General features: G+C 37.1%; 1 long non-coding RNA gene across 1 annotated transcript in view; it reads right to left on the bottom strand.

Moving 5' to 3' along the window:
* LOC144281394 (uncharacterized) overlaps positions 1 to 15,399 on the bottom strand; it is a 40,827-nt gene extending 25,428 nt beyond the window's left edge. The window contains exons 1-2 of the long non-coding RNA XR_013349967.1: positions 15,279 to 15,399; positions 2,849 to 2,939 (exon numbers count right to left, since the gene is read on the bottom strand). This is a non-coding gene — a long non-coding RNA (uncharacterized LOC144281394). The remainder of the gene's footprint in view (positions 1 to 2,848; positions 2,940 to 15,278) is intronic.
* Positions 15,400 to 17,191: the final 1,792 nt, after the last annotated feature.

The raw sequence follows: 17,191 nt of genomic DNA, 5'->3' as shown, positions 1-17,191 counted from the left end.
TCCTTCCTTCACATTCAATCTGTGTCTTTAGATCTGAAGTGAATGCCTATAGGCATCACATGGATGGGTCTGGTTTGTTTTTAATCTATTCAGCCACCTTATACCTTTTGATTGCAGCACTTAGTTCATTTTCATTAAAGTAGTTATTGATAGGTATGTACCTATTGCCATTTCAATTGTTTTCTGATTGCTTTTGTAGTTTTTCTGTTCCTTCTTCTCTTGGTCTCTTCCCTTGTGGTTTGATGGCTTTCTGTAGTGTTTTTTTTTTTTTTATTTATGATAGGCACACAGTGAGAGAGAGAGAGGCAGAGACACAGGCAGAGGGGGAAGCAGGCTCCATGCACCGGGAGCCCGACGTGGGATTCGATCCCGGGTCTCCAGGATCACGCCCTGGGCCAAAGGCAGGCGCCAAACCGCTGCGCCACCCAGGGATCCCGCTTTCTGTAGTGTTATGTTTGGGTTCATTTCTCATGGTTTATGTATCTATTGGTTTTTGATTTGTGATTACTATGAGGCTTATATACATTTACATATATATGTGTGTATTGATAAGTAGACACATATGTATATATTAATCTATTTAAATTTCTGAACAAATTTCAAAAACATTACAATTTTACTCCCCCTTACACATTTTATGTTTCTGATATCATATTTGACGTCTTTTTATCTTGTGTATTCCTTAAATACTTTTGTAGTTATAGTGGATTTTTCTATTTCTGTCTTTTAAGTTTCATACTAGCATTTTTAAGGGGCTGATCCATTGCTTTTCTTGTATATATTTGCCTTAACTGTAAGATATTTTCCTTTCATGTATTTTCTTACTTCTAGTTATAATTTTTTCATTTAAAGAAGACCTTTAGCACTTTTTTGTAAGGCTGGCTTAGAGGTGATGAACTCATTTAGTGTTTGCTTGTCTGGGAAAATCTTTATCTCTTGAATTTTTTGAATGATAATCTTACTGCGTAAGTATTCTTGGTTGTAAGTTTTTCTCTTTCAGCACTTTACATATTATCTTACCACTATTTTCTGGCCTGTAAAGTTTCTGCTGAAAAATCAGCTTATAGTCTAATGGGATAGATAAATGGAAATGGGATTTCCATTTATGTGACTTTTTTTCTTGCTGGCTTTGTGATTCTTTCTCTGTCTTTAACTTTAGCCTTTTTAATTATTATTATGTCTTGATGTAGATCTCATTGTGTTCATTTTGTTTGAGACATTGTGTTTCCTAGACCTGGATGTCTGCTCCCTATCCCAGGTTAGGGAATTTTTCAGCCATTATTTCTTTAATATCTTTCTGCCCTTTCTCTCTTCTTCTTCTTCTGGGACCCTAGAATGTGAATGCTAGTAACTTCATTTTGTTGTAGAGGTCCCTTATATTATCCTTCTTTTCAAATATTTTTTTTCTCTTTGCTCTTCTTGAGTGATTTCTCTCTTCTGTCTTCCAGGTTGCTGGTCCATTTATTTCTATATCATCAAATCTGCTATTGATTCTCTCTGGTGTATTTTTTATTTCAGTTATTGCATTCCTCCACAGTGGTTGGTACTTTGGTACTTTTGAATTCTTTATCAGGTAAATTACTTATCTGCTTTTAATAAGACTTTTATCTGGGGTTTTATCTTATTCTTTCATTTAGAACATAATCCTCTATCTTCTCATTTTGTTTGACTTTCTTTGTTTGTTTTTATAAATTAGGCAGAACAACTACCTCTCCTAGTCTCGAAGGTGTGGTTTTGTGTAGGACTGTTTCCTGTATAGACCACATGTGCCTGGTTATTGGCAGGCTGACTGGAGAGGGTACAGACTGGGATGGCAGGGTCCTGGGTATGCTATGTTGGGGCTGCCACGACAAAGCAACTGGAGCTGGAGTAGGCATGAGCCAGAAGTATGCCATGGGTGCACCATGCTGGGACCTCCCAGGCAGGTTCCTGGAGAGGATGCAGGCTGAGAATGTCCTGGGATGCACCGTGCTGGGACTTCTATAGCAGATGGCTGGACCTGGAATGGGCACAGGCCCAGCTTGTCAGGAGAGCTGGATCTGGAGTAGGCATGGGACAGTGGAGTGCCTGGGCATGCCACACTGAGGCTGCCCCTTGGAGGGAAGGCTGGAACTGGAACAAGTGTTGGGCAAGGGGTCTGGGTGTACCTCACTGGGGCTTTCTTTGTGGGGAAGCTGGATGGAGTATGGCTAGGGAAATGCCAGGATGCATTGCACTAGGGCTCTCTTGGGATGGCTTGATTTGGTTGCATGTAGGCTGGGCATATCAGTTTTGGATTTGAAGACTTCCAGTTTATTATCTGTTCTTTTGTGTATAATAAACTCTTACTTAATATTATTTCACTATTGCGGCTTTAATTTATACTATTTCTGAATCTTTGACAACACACACCTGTATCCTCTTCAGATTTAGCTGCCTATACTTGCTACTTCTGGCAGGACTGTCTTAGATTAATTTCTTTTTTACAGGTGATGACTCCAACTTATAGATATTTAGAGGAGTAAGTCTATAAGTTAGACTAAGCCATTGCAATTTTTTCTCTAAAATTTTAACTAGAGGGAAAAGAAAAGGTGATCAATAAATTTCTTGAAAAAAAAAATTTCTTGAGTTGAAAGAACAATTACGGTCAAGACAATTCCGTGTGAGATATCTGCAATCTTAAACTATGAGAGAGCAGGAAACATGGAAATTGATTACTTCTGAGTGCATAGAGGGAGCCTAGCAAATCCTGAGGTGGGGCAAGAGCTGGTCAGTAACAAAGAGTAAGAGTTGAAAGATAATACCCATGATTCGGTCCCTAACTTTCTGATTCCCAACTTCAGGTTCCACGAAGCCTCACTATGCTTACCTTCAGGATAATACTGTCAATCTTTCTGGCAACCACATCCCATGACTTTGCTTTTGAGAGTTTGTGTGTTCCTAAGACTCCAATCACATGCCTAGAAAAGGGCACAGCAAGTTAGGGGAACAGACTTAGAACCTAAAACCATTTACCAAAGGCATGCTACCTTCCAGGTCAGTGTTTTACCCCCTGACCCTCATTACCAGCTGCTCAACCACACTGCCTATAGGCTAATTTCCTTCTATCTAAGATTTTTTGGTGGTTTAATAACACAGTGAGTTCATTTTTTCAACGAGAATTAAAAATCTTAAAAAAGCATCAACAGAAAAGTCTCATAAGGGGAATGAATTATTTATAAAGATTTAGAGTTCAGGCATCTATTTTCCCAAACAATAAGCTCATTTTTAGTATCTTCAGGTTGGTTGATTGTTTGCATTTTTGTTTTTGTTTTTTCGTATCGCTACATTCCCTTACTCTATGGACTGCTTAGTGCATTATCCACAAGTAATTTATTTAAACCTTTTATATTATCATCTTCTTAAAGTTTGTAAACCCACACTACTAAGTGAACAAAGCAAGTTATAAACCAGTATATATTGTATGTTCCTGAATGTCTTTATAATTTCATAAATTGCCTCTACTGGTGCTCTTTTTTTGTGTGTGTATGCTCAAATTACTACAGGCACCTCCTTTGAGCCTGGAAAACTTCCTTCAGTATTTCTTATAATGCAGATCTGCTAGCAAAATCTCTCAGGTCTTGTATATCTGTGTGTCTTTATTTCATACTTCTTTTTGGAAATAGTTTTGCTGGATGTGAGATTTTTGGAGGAGAGCTTTTGTTTTGTTTTGTGTTTGTTTTTTGTTTTGTTTTTCCATTGAGCACTTAAATTCTCATCCCCCTATCTCTGGCCTGCCTTGTTGCCAGTGAGAATTCAGTTCCTAATCTTACTGCGGATCCTTTATGTATGATGAATTTTCTTTTCTCTTGCTACTTTCACAGTATTTTCTTTGCCTTCAGCATTTTAACTATGATTTGTACTATGGATCATTTTACATTTTATGTAAATTTACTTAGAATTTGTTGAACTTTTGGGTATGTAGGTGAATGTTTTTCATATGAGAAGTTTTTAGCCATTATTTCTTTGAGTATTATTTTCTGATCTTTTCTATCCTTTTTGGAACTCCCTGTACTTGTATGTTGGTGCACAGAATGTTATCTCACATTTCTCTAGGGCTCTATTTCTTCATTTTTCTTCTTTTTTTCCTCTGTATTTTTCTGGTGGTGTAACTCTATCAATCTGTATTCAAGTTTTGTGATTCTTATAGTTCAGATCTACTATTTTCCCCTTTGGTAACTGTTTTCTTTTCTTTTTTTTTTTTTTTTGGTAACTGTTTTCATTCTGTTATTGTACTTTCCAACTGCAGAATTCCCACTTAGTTGTTTTTGTTGTTGTTGTTGTTCTTCTTCTTCTTCTTCTTTTTCTTCTTCTTCTTCTTCTTCTTCTTCTTCTTCTTCTTCTTCTTCTTCTTCTTCTCCTTCTCCTTCTCCTTCTCCTTCTCCTTCTCCTTCTCCTTCTCCTTCTCCTTCTCCTTCTCCTTCTTCTTCTTCTTCTTCTTCTTCTTCTTTTGTAATTTTTATCTCTGGTGATTTTTCCTAATCAGTGAGAAATTGTCATCGTACCTCCCTTTTTAAAAAACATGTTTTCTTAAACATACTGTAACTGCTTTTAAATCTTGGTCTGCTAAATATACCATCTGGATGGACCCTCTTAAAGTCTGTTTCTATTGCCTGGTTTTTGTTTGTAGGCAACAGTTTCCTATTTTTCTTCATGCCTTGTAGTTTTTGTTGAAAATTGGACATTTACGGTAATATGTTGCAGCATTTTTAAATATTGAGGCCCCTCCCACCCTCCCTTGCTTACGTATTTGTTTAGTGAGTTGACTAGACTATTTTAGTGAAATTTGTTTCTTCCACACACAGTGTGGAACCTCTCATATTGTTCTTCTGAGGGTTCAGCCTTGGCATTCACGGTCATTCTGGGACAGTGGTTTTAGCAAGCCTCTCCTTGACTCTTTCCCTGAAAGCTCTCCTATTCTATCTTTGTTATGACACCCAGCTGTTAGTTTCCACTAATTTCTGACTTATTGCTGTATTGTTTATATGACAATGTTCTGGGGCATAAATTGCTCTATAGTCATAATTCAGACACATTTTCAGAAATAGTTTTTGAGACTAGTTCTTGAGATATATTTGGAACTCACAACGTTTCTTATTTTTCATTCTAGCCATTCTGACAAGTGCCAAGTGATATCTCATTGTGGTTTTTATTTGCATATCCCTGATAATTAGTGATGGTTGAGCATCTTGTCATGTATCTGTCAGTCATCTGTATGTCTTCTTTGGGACAATACCTACTCAGGTCTTCTGCCCATATTTTAATGGGATTTTTGAGGGTGTTGACTTATATAAGATCTTTATATGTTTTGGATATTAACCCCTTATTGGTTGTATGATTTTCAAACATGGTCTCCCATTCAGTAGGTTGCCTTTTTGTTTTGTTGATCTTCTTTTGTGCAGTACAAAACTGTTTATTTTAGTATAATCCCAATAGTTTAGTTTTGCATTTCATTTCCCTTTTCTGAAGTCATATATCTAGAAAAATCTTTCTAGAGCTAATGTCAAGGAAACAACTGTGCATGTCTCTTCTAGGAGCTTTATGGTTTCAGATATCACATTTAGATCTTTTTTATTCAACTTTGAGTTTATTTTTTGATATAGTGTAAGAAGGTGGTCCAATTTCATTCTTTTGCATGTAGCTATGTAGTTTTCCCAGTACCATTGGTTGAAGAGACTGTCTTTTCCGCATTGTATATTTTTGCCACTTTCATCATAGGTTAATTGGCCACATAAGCATAGGTTTGTTTCTAGGTTCTCTGTTTCATTGATCAATATGTCTGTTTTTGTGCCAATACTATACTATTTTGAATACTACAACTTTGGTGTAAATCTTGAAATCTGGGATTATAATACTTCCAGCTTTGTTCTTCTTTCTCAAAATTGCTTTCACTATTAGGGGTGTTTTTTGGTTCCATAGAAGTTTTAAGATTATTTGCTCTAGTTCTGTGAAAAAATGTTGGTATTTTGATAAGGATTGAATTAAATCTGTAGACTACTTTGGGTAGTTATAGACATTTTAACAATATTTGTTCTTCTAATCCATGAGCATGAAATATCTTTCCATTTGTGTCATCTTCAATTTCTTTCATCATTATAGTTTTCAGAGTGTAGGTATTTCATTTCCTTGGCTAAGCATATTCCTAGGTATTTTATTATTGGTGAATTTCAAAAGACTTTAAATAGTTGCTTTTTAAAATTATTTTCATCGGTTATGATTGTTTTACCAGAGAGTGGGGCCACAAAATTCCTCTTTCTGCCATTCTGGAAGTGGAACTCTAAAGAATATATTTGTAATATTTCATAAATTCCCATGTTTTTCTATAATTTCTATCATGAATATTACTTCCATTATCAGATACAATTCAAAAAGTCAAATATTTAAAGAAAATCCTTAGTGTTTTAAAAATGGGGGATAGGGGATCCCTGGGTGGCTCAGCAGTTTGGCACCTTCCTTCAGTCCAGGCCCTGATCCTGGAGACCTGGGATTGGGTCCCGCATCGGGCTCCCTGCATAGAGCCTGCTTCTCTCTCTCTGCCTGTGTCTCTGCCTCTATCTCTCTCTTTGAGTCTCTCATGAATGGATAAATAAAAGCATTTGAATTTTTTAAATAAAAATAAATAAATAAAAATGGGGATAATATTGTAGTATATTTTCAGAGGATCTTTTTAATTACTAAAAATGAATCATTTGTATTTGGAATTTCAATTACTTTCATATAAACAGATGCTTCCAATCAGCTTGAGGGCACTTGAAAATAGTTGATTTTCTTAAATATTCTGACTCTCCTTTTGCAATCAATTCTTACACCAAGATTGTGTAGCTTTCAGTCATGCCCCAGTCTAAAGTATAATAATAATTTTTTCCCTTCTTTCTCAGCTGAGAATTCTTGAGGTCTCTGTAGTATTCCTGTTCACTTTTGGTCTCCATGGTATTCATCATGTTTGTTTACTTGAAATGAAAATTATTCAGAATTGATGTGTGTCAAACTGTGAGCAATCTGAGATTTTACCCTGTTTACAAGCTAAGAAGTCAGCATACCACACTTTTCATGGATGCTGGCAGAAGACAAAAGATTCTTAGGTGAAAAATAAAGGACAATTTATTAGTTACAGCAACAGCCATAGCTACATTATCATCATTTTGTTTTGGCTCCCTAAGCTCCAGTTCCCACATGGCAACACCATGAGGTTGGATAACTTTTACATAGATTGTAGATTGCATTATGCAACAAGAATCCTCGGTTTAGGAAACCCAAATCTTGTATAATGGATAATAGTTCTGTCTGAACTTTGCACTAGAGGTAGGGTGGGGAGTAAATAAATATATATGGGGGGGTGAGTAAATAAATCTGCCTTTTGCTCGAGAAGGAGAAAGTATTTTTATCATCCAAGATCATTTGCTATACAAATATCCTTGAAAAGATAGTCTAGAGCATAGCTAGTCAGTAGTGCTTGTGCATTCAACATGTACATAAATGTGACTCATGGAAAAGCGTCTTCCAACAGTGTGAATCATTTAGTTTCAACATTTTTGCACTGACAACCTAATCAAAAGCAATACCTGAAAATGGGAACTTCATTGGAAATAGTGTTTTAGGTGACATTTTCATATAACTGAAGTTTATACTTGCAGGTACCAAAATTTCAAAGGATGAGTACTTGTGATGGAAACATTCCAAATTATTATGTCATCTTAAACAGATGGTAGAAACATACTGACATTTATTAGTATGGAGACACAAAATAATAATTAAAACCTATTCTCTAATATCACTGTGCTTTGGGGACATCTGATTGGTATTTACATAAAAGGCTCCCCCAAAGCAAGTATGACAACACTGTAGAGTAGGAATTGGCTATTTAGTCCAACTCAGTTGATTAAGTCATCAGAACCAGTAGTTATTTAGGAATTAAACCTAAGGCACTACTTCTAAGCACGGAAGGAAGAATTCTAGGATCTTATACCTTGCCCTGGAATGGTGAATAATGCATTTACAATATATTAGTCAATTAACATATTAAATATCACTAACTTTAATTAATGAAAATCCGTTGCTAATACCCATTAAATTAAATTTAAGAGTAAAACTCACTAATGTCATCAATGAAAGCTTTTTGTTAACATTTGATATGCTAAATAACAAAACATCCATTGTGGATCAGAATAGTTTAAAATGCTTATAGTGGCTGAGTATTTTCATACTAAATGCTGGAATGTGTATTCTTGTTCAGGGTGAAATACTGCCCTTAAAGTGTAGAGTAAACTCAACTAAACATGCATATGTACTCTCCATGCTGGCATATAGTGTAAGTTATAGACCTGGTGATAAGGAGTTACTGTTAATTCCACTTACAACTAAGGAAACAGAGGCACACACTGGTTGTGGAACTTACTTAGGGTCACAAAGTAGAACATGACAAGCTTAGTTCAGAGTCACCACCTACTTCTGTTGAATGCTATAATTACTGCTACATCTTTAATTTTTTCCCCATATGCTGTCTCTACCAAGTAGTCGATTTCCATTATTTATCTCTTTTGTGGGTCTCTTTTTCCTGCTTCTACTAGTTAGCAAATTAAAATTCTCTGGGAGCTGAAAATCCAGATATATGGGTTCTTTGAGCTTTTTTTGCTTTAAATAGCAGTCAGTAGGACTGAATGAAAGAGTAGGGCCTGGGTTTGGTACTGGGACATTGTGAAACCTGCTTCCAGGATTCCTAAAGGCTGTGGAAATCTGTCCTCTCCATAAGTGCTTTGTGACTGTGTTTAATTTTAAGGTTAACAAAGAGGGGAATGGGAGCAGGTGATGGCTGGGTTGTACTTGATGACTCCCACTCCATTTGGGAGCACGTTTCTGTGGTGACCGTCTGGTATTGTGTAAGGATGATTATTAATTCCAGCTATCAGCAGGGCCTGAGCCAGATTAATCTCCATATGGCAGAGAGACACAAGAGATCTGAGTGTAACCATCGATACACACAGGTCTCAACCTTATCTGCATGCTGGCATGGAGTGTGTCAGTTTCTAATTCTTCTTTGGGAATATATCATTTGATTCATGTGTGAAAGATCAGTGAGGGAGGAGTATAAATCCCACTTTTGTTCAGCCTCCTGGGCAGTTTGAGCCTGCTAATTTCCGCAATATGCATGCTGTATAGCAGAACAGCAACCTTTCAGATTTACAGTCTCTCCTTTGAGTCAAAATTAAGCAGGCAACCATTTATTAACATTTCAAAAACAAAGATCCATGTTCTGGTTAGCACTACAAGTTTAGGGAATTTTGATAAATGAAAAGCCCTTCTAAATACCTTCACCCAAGGTGTTCATTTGTGAGCATGTGGAAGCATATGTGAGTGTTGGGCAGTGTCTGTTTAATCTGTTACCCCTCACATCCACAGGGCTTACTCTCTCACTTCAGTTAGGTCCCTGGTCAACTGTCCCTTTATCTTCCCTGAGCACACTGTATGGGACAAGACTCCTCCTCATTCTATGCCACTGTCCCTTCTCCTATATCTTCTCTATTTACCTTTATAGAATCTACTGCCACTCAGTACATATAACCTGGCTGTCAGAATCGCTCCTTAGAATAAGTCCAGGACAGCAAGGACTTTGCCTCACTCATGATCACATCTTTAGAGTCTAGAGTGCCTGGCACACAGTAGGGATTTGATGATTATTTGATAAAGGAAAATGAAACATTTACAAAGTTTCTTCTCTGCTTTCCTTTGGCAGTGGGGAAAAGGCAATTAATGTCCTTCAACATTCAAAGTAAAGAACTTTAATTTGTCTAGTGCTGTTGGCAAAAAATATTTCATTTAACTGCCATTAGTCCTTGTTCTAGAATGACTCCATGCTGTTGAATTTTTCTGCTTTCACTTGGAAGAAGCAGTGAAATTGTGTGATAGCAACTAAATTTTTCCTTTTCTTTTAGCATGCAATTTGCTGTCCATAGAATAACTAGATTATCCTTAATGGTCAAACACAAATAATAAGCATTTTGATCTAGATGAGTTGGAGAAAGGCCAAAAACTCTTAAAAGTAAGGGGAAATAATAACATGGCCTCCTCAGATTCAGTAAATTGACTATATAATGAGAAAAAAAAAGTTTAGTTTACCAGTGGCCCCGAAACGAAGCATTAGTAATGTTTATTACTAGAAATCTGAAGAACCTAAAATTATTCTATTATTTTTTTAAAACTTAATTTAACCAATAGTCATAATGATACAGAAAACCTTTCAGAGAAGAAGGTCATTATAAAAAAGACAGGTGGAATTTGCTTAATAATTATTAGATTCTACTAATGTTACCAAATACTCATATATTATAACATGCTGTTATCCAGAACCACCACGCTTTATGAAACAATTCCTTTTAAGTTACCAGTAGAAAAGGCAAAATTTCCTTTTTTGCCAAAATTTGTGGCTGAATTCTAAAATTCAGTAAAGATAAGGGCTCCCAGCATGCTCCACATTTCTTCATATTCTGCATCCATAATGTGGTGGAGTCCAAGATGAGGTAAATATATAGATTGTCCCCCAGCCACAAGAAAACATCTACAGCTTGGGCCACACACACACTTCAAGAGGCCATTGTGAAAGGCTGTTTCTACATAGGATTCTTGGTTGGTCATCTCAACCCAAATTCATTGTTTTGCCTCTGACTTATAAAGGTCTGCTCTCATCCCTTGCTTCCTCTCAATCTTCAACCCACTGATAATTCTTGACCCAATTCAGTTCTTCCTTTTCTTGGGAAGCCCTGCCTGGCTACTCCTGCTTATGGGTCTGAATGCTCGCTGGCATATGAAACTACAATGAGGATGATGGTGATAAATATTTCTTGAGGTCTTACAATGTGCCAGAACTATAGTTTCTCATTATTATCTCAATCCTCCCATTAGGAAGATACTACCATTAGCCACATCTTTGCAAGGTCATTTAAGGCAAGAGACTAACATCTATATTTCTCTTTCTTTTCTTTCTTTCTTTCTCTCTTTCTTTTCTTCTTCTTCTTCTTCTTCTTCTTCTTCTTCTTCTTCTTCTTCTAGATTTATCCATTTGTTTTAGAAGAAGAAAGAGAGCACAGCAGGGAAGGAGCATCAAGAGAGGGAGAGAGAAACCTAAACAGACTGCAGTTAGCACAGCCCCACACAGGGCTCAGTCTCACAATTCTGAAATCACAACCTGAGCTGAAACCAAGAATTGTATGCTTAACTGGGTCACCCAGGCGCCCCATCCTATATTTCTTTAGTACACTGCTTGAAGGTTTTCGTAATCGCCAGTGGACTTAACTAAATAGTTGCTGATTGTTTGATACATTGGTCTAAGACATATTCCTCTTTCACACTCCTAGAGAGATGACTATCATGTCTTGTTTATTGTTTCCCTTGTATTCTTGACAATCTCTTGAGGCAGTTTTTCCACTAACAGCGATGAGTTGTTTCGTTCACCCAAATCCAACATAAGGCAGAACTTTTTTTCGGTGACTTAAAGGCTAGGCTAGATAATGCTTGTTCCTTTATCCATTTCTCATGGAAGATACTTAAGATAGCTTCAGTCTGCCGTGAGATGGATCATTGCTAGCTCATTCATTGCTCTGCAGTCAATTGTGGAATATTTAAGCCCACTCAAAACAGTAGAGAGGGAAATACAATTAACTCTCCCCTTTTTACAGATAAGGGAACTGAGATTAGTTGGCCATTGCAGGTACCATACTTCCCAAAGATTGGCCCTTGGCTCCTTCTCCTGCACCATTACTGAGCCACTGCAAAAGCCATGATGGATACTGTGTCAGAGTTTATCCCCTGACTCTCCTGGATACTGTGTCAGAGTTTATCCCCTGACTCTCCTGGATCTAGAGTCCTGTGCAAATATCAACAAAGCAAGGTATTATTAGGTAACAATCTTTAAAAGTTCAGAGAAGGTAGAGGACACTCAGTGTCAATTTATGATACTCAGTGATAGCTTCTCAGAGGAAGGTATAACTGAGTTGGGAATTAAGGGTTGTGCAAGATTTTGATAAGATGAAATGATAGAAATATTCTGTGGACTATAACAGTAAAGAAGTGGTAACACCAAAGCCATACGTGGAAGCTGAGAATATTTGGCTGTAGGAAGGACCTCTTGAAACAGTGAGAAGAGAATTACCTCTGCCACAGATCCACGCATCCGAGAAAAAGCCTATGAAATTTTGCAGATGAAAATTATGAAAGCTTTTGAGCATGAAGGTGATGTGATAGAGGTATTTCATGAAAATTTATCTAATTGTGGCTTTCAAATTCAAACTGAGTGGTAAGAAACTGGAAGCAGGCCAGCCAACTTAGAGGCAACTTAGATGCTTTAGGGCCTGATTACCTCAGAGCTCCCACACATTATAAGGAAACCAGTTAGGATGTTATGACTCAGAGAAATTAGATTTAATTTTTGATCCAAATATTTCCCTAGTAAATGGAAAGAGGATTTTTTTTTCTTTTTTTTTTGTGTGTGTGGTGGAAGTTTGTTAAACATGGAGATCCTCCACCCAGATTCCTCTTCAGGAAGAGGTTGATGGTTAACTGTGGGGAGTAAGGTCATCAGATAATATGCTGCTCTCAGCATGGTCAGGATGTGTCTCAATGGCCGAGAGCTACTCAGGGCATGCTTTCTGGTGGCTAAAATAGGCAGGGTACAAAGTATGGTCATTTCTGCACAATGATAGACATCCTGATGAACAATATTTGCAACTGCTCCCAGATGAATGAGTTGCAGCTTTGTGGGACCTGCATTGAAGTTCAGTTTTTCCCTTTCTTCAAATCTGCTTCCAAATCTCAGTGACAAAAAACAATGGATATTTAGTTTCTCACATAACACATGTTCATAGTAGCTGTTCTGGAGGCTTTGCTCTTACTTTGCTTATGTTCTGGGACCCAGGATCTTGTTGGAAAAACTTACAGTACCATATATCTCTTCACTCAATTACTCATCATGCTGATGGCCATGGCAGAGGGAAAAAGAATTCTGGAAGATCTCACTTTTAGATACTTTAGCCTGGAAATGATACATGTGACTTCACACTTACCAGCTACAAGTAGTCATGTAGACTCACCCAACTGCCTGGAAGTGTAGGAAGTGCAATCTTACCATGAGCCAAGAGAAGGAGGACCTAGAAATATTTGGTCAAGTCCACAAATAATAAAATTTTTTTCATTTCTCTATTCTTCTTGCTAATGTTTACTTTTATTATTTTCCACTTGGCTACCTGAACTTAAAACCTGCCAGCATACCCATAGACACAACTGAGGGTTTTTAAGAATCTCCATGGATTGAGAGTCATTGAGAGACTTCTCCCCTTTGCCTAAAATAGGGTTTTGTTTGTATGTGTGTGTGTGTGTGGTATTATTTACAATACAAAGTGACTATTTCCTTATAGAATTAAATTAGGCATTTGCTTAGCAACACAAAATAGGGGAAGGGAAAGAGTTGGGCAGGGTGGAAAAGATGTAATAGAAAACCCATTTTGTGTTCATTATAATATCACTCCTATGGCAAAATTACCTGTATCCCTGACAAAGATGAAAGGTTTTACTCCTGATTATCAACAACAACTCCTCTCATTAACCATTCAGCTCACCACTTAGCTATTTATCCAAATGTACACATAAAATTAAAAACAAATAAAATAATCCATAAAGGCATACTAGCATAGGCAGGTAAGGGGATGGGATGGGAGAAATGCTAGGAAAAAAGATTGAAAAATTATATTAAAGCCATATTTCACAAGGAACAGAAAAGAGATTTCTCATTAGCTCATCCATCTCATTATCTTCCCAGAAGATCTCTCAATAGTCGCTTCCACAAAGACAGTTTTTAAAGGCCCAGTTTTGTCTTGCTTAAATATAGGTTAAGCTATCTGAAGAAAAATGCAACATTTTCTAGAAATATGTTCACCTTTACCTGTAATGTTGACTCATGCTGGGGATTAGGAAAGTTTATTCTTCAAGAACCTGTGATCTAAACTCCATAGACATCACGGAGGGTAGGACAATAGAAAAATCTTTCTGAATTGCAATTAGAATGATCTAGGTTAGAGAAATGAAAACAATTCTCAACTGAAAGTATCATTGCATACTGGAGTAGTTTATGGTCAGTAACAACTACCATGTATGGTGAGCCTCTGCTTACTATATTCCTAATGCTGGGGTAAGTATGTAGGTTCATTATTTCTAACCTTCACAGTGACCCCATGATGTGGACATGTATTAATATCCCGATGTCCAATAAAAAAGACTCAGAAACACTGAAAAATTTGCCCAAGTCTACATAGGGGAGAAAATAGCAGAACCAAGATGCAAACCCAGGTGTAAGAGAGTATCAACTATTTGTTGAAGTAGGTAGAACTCATTCTTTTTAATGGTGATGATGGTAGGCACCTGGGTGGCCCAGTGATTGGATGTCTGGCTCAGGTCGTGATCCCCGGGTCCTGGGATCGAGTCCCGCATGGGCTCCCTGCAGGGACCCTGCCTCTCCCTCTGCCTATGTCACTGCCTCTGTGTGCCTCTCATGGATAAATGATTAAAATCTTAAAAAAAAAATAGTGATGATTGTGATGATAAGAACATAATAATAGTTGAGCACTTAACTATATGCAAGCCCCTCCCATAGGCACTATTGATGTATTAACTCGTTTGGTCCTCAAAAACATCTAATGAAGTGAGTGCTAATCCAACATTTCATAGATGAAAATATTGACATGAAACTAAGAGAAGTTAAAGTAGTAGTAATAGTAGTTGTTCAAAAAATAACTTGCACCAACTTTGATTGATCTTAACTACTTATGGAGGACATAGCATGAAGCAGACTTTAGAGGACTGTGGTTCCCAATACCCATCTGTCCCCTGCCATCCAGTGCTGATACCATGTGAAGAGTGGAGATGAAGCATGGGAACTCTGGAGTCAGATTGACTGAGTGCTAATCAAAGCTGAATAGGCTTGGGGGAAAGTCCCTATATTGGTTTTCTCGACTGCTGTAACAAATTACCACAAACTGAGTGGCTTAAAACAATAGAAATTTAAGTAAATTTAAATAAATAAAAGAAAGAATCTGTAAGGGCTCACTAGCATAGGCAGGTAAGGGATGGGATAAGAGAAATGCTCGGAAAAAACTGAAAAATAATCTTTTTTGTGTTTATGTATAATTCAGGAAGCCAGAATCAAGGGACTGTGGCTGTCTCTGATGGTGTCAGGGTAGCATCTGTTATAGACCTCCCTTCTGTGTTCTGGTGCTTACCAATAATCCTTGGTGTTCCTTGGTATTCCTTGGCTTATAGATACATCACTCCAATCTCTATCTTCACTTGGCATTCTCTACAGGCATCTCTGATTCCATATTTTCTCTTCAAATGAGAACAACAGCCATATTGGGTTGAAGGCCCACTGCAATCAGGTGTGACCTCATCTTAACTCTATGACATCTATAAAGACCCTATTACCAAATAGGTGATGTTCACAGGTTTGAGGTGACATAAATTTTAAGGGGTATACTATTCAACCCTGGACTATCTTTAAAAATTCCCTATGTTTTATGGATAAAATGGGAATAAAAGTGACACCTGTGTCATAGAGCTGTCCTGAAACTTAATATGCGTAAAGAAAATTAAGAATGAGCTCAGTATAGAGTGTTATTTAAGAGTTCACTATTTTAATTATATGACCAAGTTCTACTTGAAACTTGATAGAATCAAGAGTTACATTAAGCCCAGTCCTGTTAAAAATAGGTGTGTGCATTGTAACCAATTCTTATATTTTTCTGTAAATTAATAGAGCTGATGGAAAAAACTGGTGCTTACAGCACTTGGTTTCATTGCAACAGGGCAGGCTTTCATCCAAATCAATGCAACAACAGAGTAAGGTCAATATACAAGTCATTCTTTATATAATGACATAAAAAATACTAGATTTCATTCTCTACCTTTTTGGAGGGAGAGTGTGCCCCTTTCCTTTTCTTTAGTTTATTATCATTCCTATTTTCTGTGTCCATATTCTGCATCCAATGAGAATATCAAAGAGAATTTTCACTGTGGCCTGAGCCTAAGAAATTATGAGATTCACACAGCAAACAAATAAATTCAGACAACAGGGGCTCCTGGGTGGTTCAGTGGTTGAGCATCTGCCTTTGGCTCAGGTCATGATCCTGAAGTTATGGGATCAATTCCTACATCGGGGTCCCAGCAAGGAGCATGCTTCTCCTTCTGCCTATATCTCTGCCTCCCCCATCTGTATCTCTCATGAATAAAAAATATATATTTTTTAAAATAAAAGGTGGACAACAATTGCATCCATTGCTGTAAGTGCAGTTAATTTCACTTTCACAGCTGCCTACCCCTAAAACCATTGAAGTAAGATTACCTGACAGTGTCGATTATGTGTTTTAAAAATAAATCCTATCATCAGCTGTTGATTCTTAGTGTTTCTTAATAAGCCCAATGAATAAGGTCACTCAGTTGATTCAATGTTTATTTTCAATCATAGATTTAGAACTGGAGAGTTCCTTAAATGAGTCAGGGCCCCTTCTTCATTTTACCAACAAGGAAATATTTATCTACTTTGGTTTATAGTAGGCTGTGACAACCGTCCCTACAGAATTCCATTGTGTTCTTAAAGCTCCCAGTTGTAGTACCTGAATATGCAGAAGTGATTTTTTAAAAGCAAAAGTTTGGTTCAACAGAAGAAATAAGAGTCACTGGAAATGAAAACAAAAATCATGCTTATTAGTTACTGTCGGAAAAAGCCACAAAGAGTTAAAAGACGTCAGACGCAGTGGCATAGTGCAGTTTTTGAGTGTTTGAATATATCTAAACCTTGCTGAATTGCAGTTCTTTTGGGTTCACATTAATTCAGATTTTCAAGTTTAGAAAAATGGTTGTGTAAGCTCTCATTTTGCTCAAGTTGGCTTTATTTTCAGTATTACTTTTGGCAGCACTCCCACAAATAATTTTAAAGACTAATTTTGCTTGGCCATATTTGAATTTTTAATGAGTTCATATTTCGATAGAATTCCCCTTAACCCTAGGCATGCTTGGTGAAGGTTTTGATTTGCTCAGAAAGTTCTTGCTAGGAATTTGCATGTATGCTAGTCATTTCTAAATTAAGTAAATGAAGAATTCCATGTAGGCTGTCTTAAAAGAGTATATGTAAGGTGCC

This window comes from Canis aureus, chromosome 1 (assembly GCF_053574225.1).
Source record: "Canis aureus isolate CA01 chromosome 1, VMU_Caureus_v.1.0, whole genome shotgun sequence".
Taxonomy (NCBI): Eukaryota; Metazoa; Chordata; class Mammalia; order Carnivora; family Canidae; genus Canis; species Canis aureus.
Note: the sequence above shows the minus strand (reverse complement) of the source record. Positions and strands in the feature narration are given on the sequence as shown.